Source organism: Pinus tabuliformis, chromosome 1_1 (assembly GCF_031772625.1).
Source record: "Pinus tabuliformis cultivar Carrire ecotype Pingquan chromosome 1_1, CPIR1, whole genome shotgun sequence".
Lineage (NCBI taxonomy): Eukaryota > Viridiplantae > Streptophyta > Pinopsida > Pinales > Pinaceae > Pinus > Pinus tabuliformis.
This window is the reverse complement of record NC_142297.1, coordinates 509,277,065-509,283,708: the sequence shown is the minus strand read 5'-3', so window position 1 is coordinate 509,283,708 and position 6,644 is coordinate 509,277,065. Positions and strand designations below refer to the sequence as shown.

At 35.1% G+C, this 6,644-nt stretch overlaps 1 pseudogene; it reads left to right on the top strand.

Annotated features, from left to right (window-relative positions):
- Nucleotides 1–2,750: 2,750 nt before the first annotated feature.
- LOC149214028 (uncharacterized) lies at nucleotides 2,751–6,055 on the top strand (annotated as a pseudogene).
- The last annotated feature ends 589 nt before the right edge of the window (nucleotides 6,056–6,644 follow it).

Sequence of the window (6,644 nt, the reverse complement as noted above, 5' to 3'; positions counted from 1 at the left end):
GCAATTTACAGAGAATTGGTAAGCATGGGCCAAACAGAGGAATTACGGTGAATACCTGGACAGAACGCTTAGACAGCTTGCGGGCCGAACTCTGAAGGTTGAAGTGATGAATCTGAGCGGTTGCAATTTGAATTTGGAGGTCTGGAGTCACTTTGGCAGCTGCAACGGCTATCTCCTTCTTCACGCGAAAATGACATTGAAAATGCCTCAAAACATGACTTTAACGATAAATTTCGTAAATAGGGTAATTGGCGCCTTTCCGCCGATGACGTCAGCATGACGTCATGGCGGGCCCGGGTACGGAGGTGACATGGCTGCTGAGGTGTAGGCCAGGGTGGCAGGACACGGTGGCGGGTGGATAGGGTGGCAGGGTTACGTGGAGGGCCACACGGCGCAGGGGCGGGGAAGGGCGCTACGTCAGGATGACGCAAGGGGGAGGCGGTAACGGGATGGTGGTAAGCGGGTTCCCCGCACCACCTTTGGGCAAAGGCGGTATCGGGGAGGGGGGCTCCGAACAACCCCACCGCCTGCCACGCGTCCCTTGTACGGGGTGGAAAACCGCTTTCCCCGGACGCTAAAGGTCGGCAGGTCGGGGAGTGAAAATGACCGCCCACCGTTAGATCTGGGCGGCAGAGATCGGACGGCTGGCGGGTCCTCCGATGGATCGTGCAGGTTGGGGGGTCCCGCTGGTTTATTTAAATATTCAATTAAATACTTTTGGTGGAAAACTTTAGGATTGAGGGTTTTCGTGAGTTTTTTGGGGTTTTTGGGTTAATTTGTGAAAAAAGGGTTTATGGAGGGTTTTAGCAGAGGTGAGGTTAGGGCTTATGGAGAGGTTATTACTCCTAACCAGGGGTTAGAGTAATCCCTTGACAGGGTTGAGCATAGTCCCAGGTGGACTAAAGTCTCCCTTAGACAAACCTATTTAGTTATAATGCTAAAAGGAGGATATTTATAGAATGCTTGGATTTATACACCACAATGTTATTATAGTAGGGAAAGGGGACCATAGGAGACTTAGATAATAGAGTTAGGGGTTAATATGGATAGAAAAGGTGAATGAGGAGTGAAATGACCAGGTTTATTTGAAAACCACTTAGCTGTAGGAGTAGATCAAAATAAAAAGATTTTTAGACAAGAAATGTGGCTTTTAAGGGACTAAGAACCCCCATAAAACCATGAATTCTTCCATGAATCTCGACTGATGATGGGATGTTAGTTATGAATGGGAAGAGGGGAAGAAGGGGGGTTAGACAAGCTTCTTTGCTTTGCTGCCACCTGATAGAGAAGAAGGACTCCTCAATCCATTGACTTTGCTTTGTGAAATAGGCTAGCACACCTTCAATTTGTAAGGAATGACACTTCTGCAACCCCATCTGCCTACCCATCTACTTGCCTAGCATTTTTTATTTCTTCTTGGAGGGTGCACTTAGGCTTGCAGACCCTTACTTGCCTTTTCTTTTCTTTGGCTTTTTTCTTTTGATGGTCTATCTACTTCTACCCTTATTTCTTCCAAGGTCCCAGATTAAGCTGTTGGGAGCCTTTCTTCTCTACCTAAACTACTTGTCTGCCAAGATTAAACAGTTTGGACAGACTTCTTTCTCTATTCTACAACTGGAAATTCAAAACATGGCATGATCCAGATTAGGCTGTTGGACCATCCATCAAAATTTAGACAACATCAAACTATATACACAGATTTTTATTTTTTTTTGGAAATATGTGATCTTTGCATGATCAAAGCAGAGCATATTTGAAACTTTTCATTGTCAATCATGAAATATGAAACCTATTGGTATAGGTAGCTAACAGTTTGTAAGTTGAAACAACAACAAAAATTGTTATTGAATGCTTTAAATGCATTTCCAAATTCTCCTTTGTCATCAACTATTGTCACAACTAACACTTGTAAGAATAAAACTAAGTGGAAACCTCTTCAGATAAAATCAGTCCAATATATGCCATTCTCATTGGGGACTGATCAAATTCGCATACACCACCCTTCCTTTTAACTTTTGAAGTCTTCAATAAAAATGTTCATAATTGCCTAGTTGATTATGGTGCTTCATCGAATAATATGCCTTATTTAGTATGTTTAAAATTAAATTTTAAGCCTCATAAATCAACTACTTAGAAAATTGAATTAGGCAAAAAAAAATTAAGGTCTTCGGTGAGATGAATGATGTTTTAATTCGATTGTCATCTAATGCTATGGTTTTCCAAATCATTGATATTTTAGTTACTGATATTCCTGAATTTTATGGTCTGATACTTCGTAGAGATTGCTTGGAGAAATTGAAGGGATACTTTACTACCAATTGGTCACACCTTTGGTTACTTTATAATGGTAATCCTAACCAAATTAGAATTAGTAGGGAAAAACACATGAAGTATATGGCGACTAATTTGGAGGAAAAAAATGAACGAATTGCCTTCACAAATAACATTTTATGGAATTATTTTGTTGAATCTTTCTTCAGAAATTTCCTTGCCCAATCATCTCCTTATCCTCTTTATTCTTTCTCATCACAAATTCAAAAAATTTCACAGATAGATACATCTTGATGTGTAAATATTGTAGAATTTCGTATAAATGATCCTATAAATAATCCTATAGATAATTTGTTCTGGACTCTTTACTTTGATGGATCAAAGTCCAATGATGGTGTAGGTTTAGGTTGTGTCCTTGTTAGCCTTGAAAATGAATATACCATGCTTACAATAGGTTGGAATTTGATTGTACAAATAACATGGCCAAATATGAGGCACGTATGCAGGGTTTGCAGAAAGCCATCAATTTAGATGTTAAGTATTTGAAGGTCTTTGGAGATTCATAAATTGTGATCAAATAGGTAAGAAACACTATCCATTTTGTTTCTAATCATCTGAAGTACTATCAATAACTATTTCAGGACTTGAAATATCATTTTCTTACATTAAATATTTTCCCTATTCCTAGACTACAGAATTAAAATGTAGACCTATTTGCTAATGTCGATTCTAAATTAATTCCCCCTGAATAATTTAGTCTTGAAATATTTTCTATTAAATTTATTTTTCATCCATCAATCCCTAATAACATCACCAACTGGTGATTTTTTAATGATGATGTGGACATCATTAGATTTCTTAGCTTAAAATGGACCTATGATGGTCAGATTATTAATGAAGACTCACATGAAAAGGAGTTGAACAAATCCTTAGAGGAAAATAAGACTGAAAACACATTGTCTAAATCGATGGTTAAATTGGAATATATTTATGACCTTAAAGATATATTCAAGCATCCAATCAACTAAAAGATTCAAAGCTCATCATTAAGGTTTGAAGTTATTAAGATGGGAACTGAAGAGAAACCTCAGAATATGAATGCTACCAAATGTGAAGCCAGTTTATAAAAAGCTTAGAAAGATTCACCCTAATCTTGAGCCGCAAATTAAAACCGAACTAAATAAATTGTTAAGGGCCAAGATAATTTTTCTTGTTTGACATTCTAAATGGTTTTCTAATCTAGTTCATGTAAGAAATAAAAATAGTGATATTAGAATTTGTATCGATTTTATAAATATGAATAAAGCTTATGAGAAAGATAACTTTCCTCTTCCACCAATGGAATATATTTTACAATCAGTTATTGGATTAGAATTAATGTCTTTCTTAGAAGTTTTTGTTTCATGTTATAATCAAATATTGGTGCATCCTAGTGACATATTGAAGACCTCTTTTCGGACCAAGTGGAGCACTTATGCATATCAAAAAATTCCATTTAGTTTTACCAATGCAAGTGCAACATTCTAAAGAGCCATGGACATTTCATTTAGAGGACTCATTAATAAATTAGTAGTAATCTACCTTGATGATATTACTCTATATTCTAGGGAATGAGGTAATCATCTACATGACCTAAAATATATCTTTGAATGATGTAGAAAGTATGGTATCTCTTTGAACTTGAAGAAATATTTCTTTGCTCTAACTAAAGGAAAACTATTAGGATATGATGTTTCAAAGGGGGGAATAACAATTGATCATAATAGGGTAAAGGCAATTTCTGAAGTAGCTCTTCCCCATTATAGGAGATCTATGTAGTCTTTTCTAGGTCAAATCAATTTCATAAAACATTTTATTCCATATTTTTCATGAATAATTTTACCCTTATAAAACATGATAAAAAAGAATGCAATATTCAAATGGGGGAAAATCAAGAAAAATGTGTTTGATTTTATTAAACAAGAAATCATACAAGCTTTGTCCCTATCTTCTCATGATTATACTAAATAACTCATCTTATATACTTTTGCTTCTAACAAGTCTTATGTTGCAGTTTTAACGCAAAAGAATGATGAAGGAACATAAAATAATGATGAAGGAGCATAAAAACCAATAGATTTTAATAGTGCAGAATTACAATCGAAAGAGATGAAGTATTCTAAAGTCGAGAAGTAGGCCTATGCAGTCTTCAAGTTAGTCAAACATTTCAAACCCTTTATGTTGAAATCACATACACAGTAATTGTACCATATTCAACAATGAGTAATTTATTGATATAAAGAGATATTGGTGAGAAAAGAGAAAATTGGGTCGTTGGTCTCCAAGAGTATGACTTAGAAATAAATTATGCAAAGATTGTGCGAGGGCACGGTTTGTGTAAACTGGTTACTAGTTCTATTGGCTCTTTATCAGAAAATGTCTTAGATGAACAAGAATATGTACAATAGGTATGTGCCATGACCTTTGATTCACAACATGCAGACTCAATTTATTTTTTGAATCATGGTCATGCTCCTACTGAATTAGATCCAAATTGAAAAAGAGCGCTAAGACTGAAAGACAATCAATACCTACTTGTTAATGGAATTCTTGTCAAAAAAAATTATGGTTATGTGTAGCATAGATGTCTAGAGAAGGTTGAAGATGGAAACGTTTTGCAAGAAATGCATAATGGACCTGTTGGAGGACATTATGGAGGAGACAGAGTATGAATTCATGAATTATTTTACAGAGTGATTTTTTTAAGAAATGCACAATGGACCTGTTGGAGGACATTATGAAAAAAACAAAGTATTAATTCATGAATTATTTTACACAGTGATTTTTTTTTTAAAGGAGACAAAGAACTTGTTTTTTTAAGATAGGGAACTTGTTTTTCTTCAAAACAAAGAATGATTTTGACAAAACAAAGATCAAACACAAGGATTGGAGAGCAATAAAAAAAATTGTTAAAATATTTTTATGATCTTTGTATAAGAAGAATTTGTTTTGACAAAATAAATCATTCATCTTGCAGTAGAACAGAGAGTTCTTTCATGTTTACATTTAAGCAATTTCTTGTTATAGATCCAAATAATTATTGTTGTTTTAAATTATCCTTTGAAGAAGGCGAGGCAATTATCCTCTGAAGAAGACGAGATTCCTGAGAATAACAACCAACAACACGAGCCTTTTGGGGGATGGAGACACTGAGCTTCCCAATTTTATATGCTTATCATTCTATTTGGTTTCCCCTTGTTTAATGCTCCTTACCCAAAACATGAATGTTCAAACCCCGTGGAGCTTGTTGCTATGTATATTATCTCTAAAGGAGTTAATAATGCAATTGTGAAGATGGTTCTGTACCTAGGTGCTCTCTTATCCATGTTGGAGGCTATTGTTTCTGAGGATAAACCAATTGGCCTACCTGATTTGGAATCATTGCTAGACGGCATTATGACAAGCATAAAAGATAAAGGGAAAAACAATACAACTTTTGAACTGGGTTTAATTATTGGAAGCTATTTATGTCTTGCTAGAACTACTACTTGTGTTCTTGGGCCTACCACTTTTAGTTCTTTTGGACCTTTGGTCATTTTGTGGTTTGTCTACAAAGTTGGTGTGACACGTGAAGATTTTTATTTGTTGCCTATGTTTTGAGTCATGTTTTTCTTTTTGTGCTCTCAGTGGAGTAAAATTTCTAAGTAAATCTCCTAGAGAAATTGATAGTCCAGGCCCCTTTGGTGATTCATCTTGTAATAATGAGAAATCGAGTTCACCAAGTAGTGACAAAAGGGGAAATTAAGATAAAATGTAATTTCATTTGCATCAACTATTGGGCTGGTTGTGAAGATCGAAATTATTTCATGGGGGAAGAAACTATGAGGTCTTCTCTTTTCTTTGATGCTATGTATTTTGTATAATTTAAAATTGATATATGGTTTGGCTTACTAATAGAAAGTTCAAGCTTGAGGAAAAAGAAAAAATTGAATTGCCCAAGGACAGAATATTTGTAGGTTGATTTATGTTTCTAGAATTTGATTTTTGAGAAGGGTAGTGACCAGAAGATAATTTTCTGAGGTATTTTTCCAGAAAATGATTTCTGAAAAAGATTATTTAAAAACTGATTTCTGAGGAAGATTATTAAAAAAAAAAAATTGAGGTACTGAAGAATCAGGGTATTTTCCAAAAAGGTGTTTTCAAAGCATTAAAACAAAGCCTTCTCTCCACAAGCAGCAAAAACAGAGGTAGTGTCTCAGCTCAGAAATTTGACATTACAAGTTCAAGAATTTTTCCTTATTTTCAATGGCCAAAAATTTGCCATTGATAGGTGAAGAATACTACAAAGAGCAACACTTTAAAGAGAAAAAATGGAAGTTCTTTTTAGAAAAACA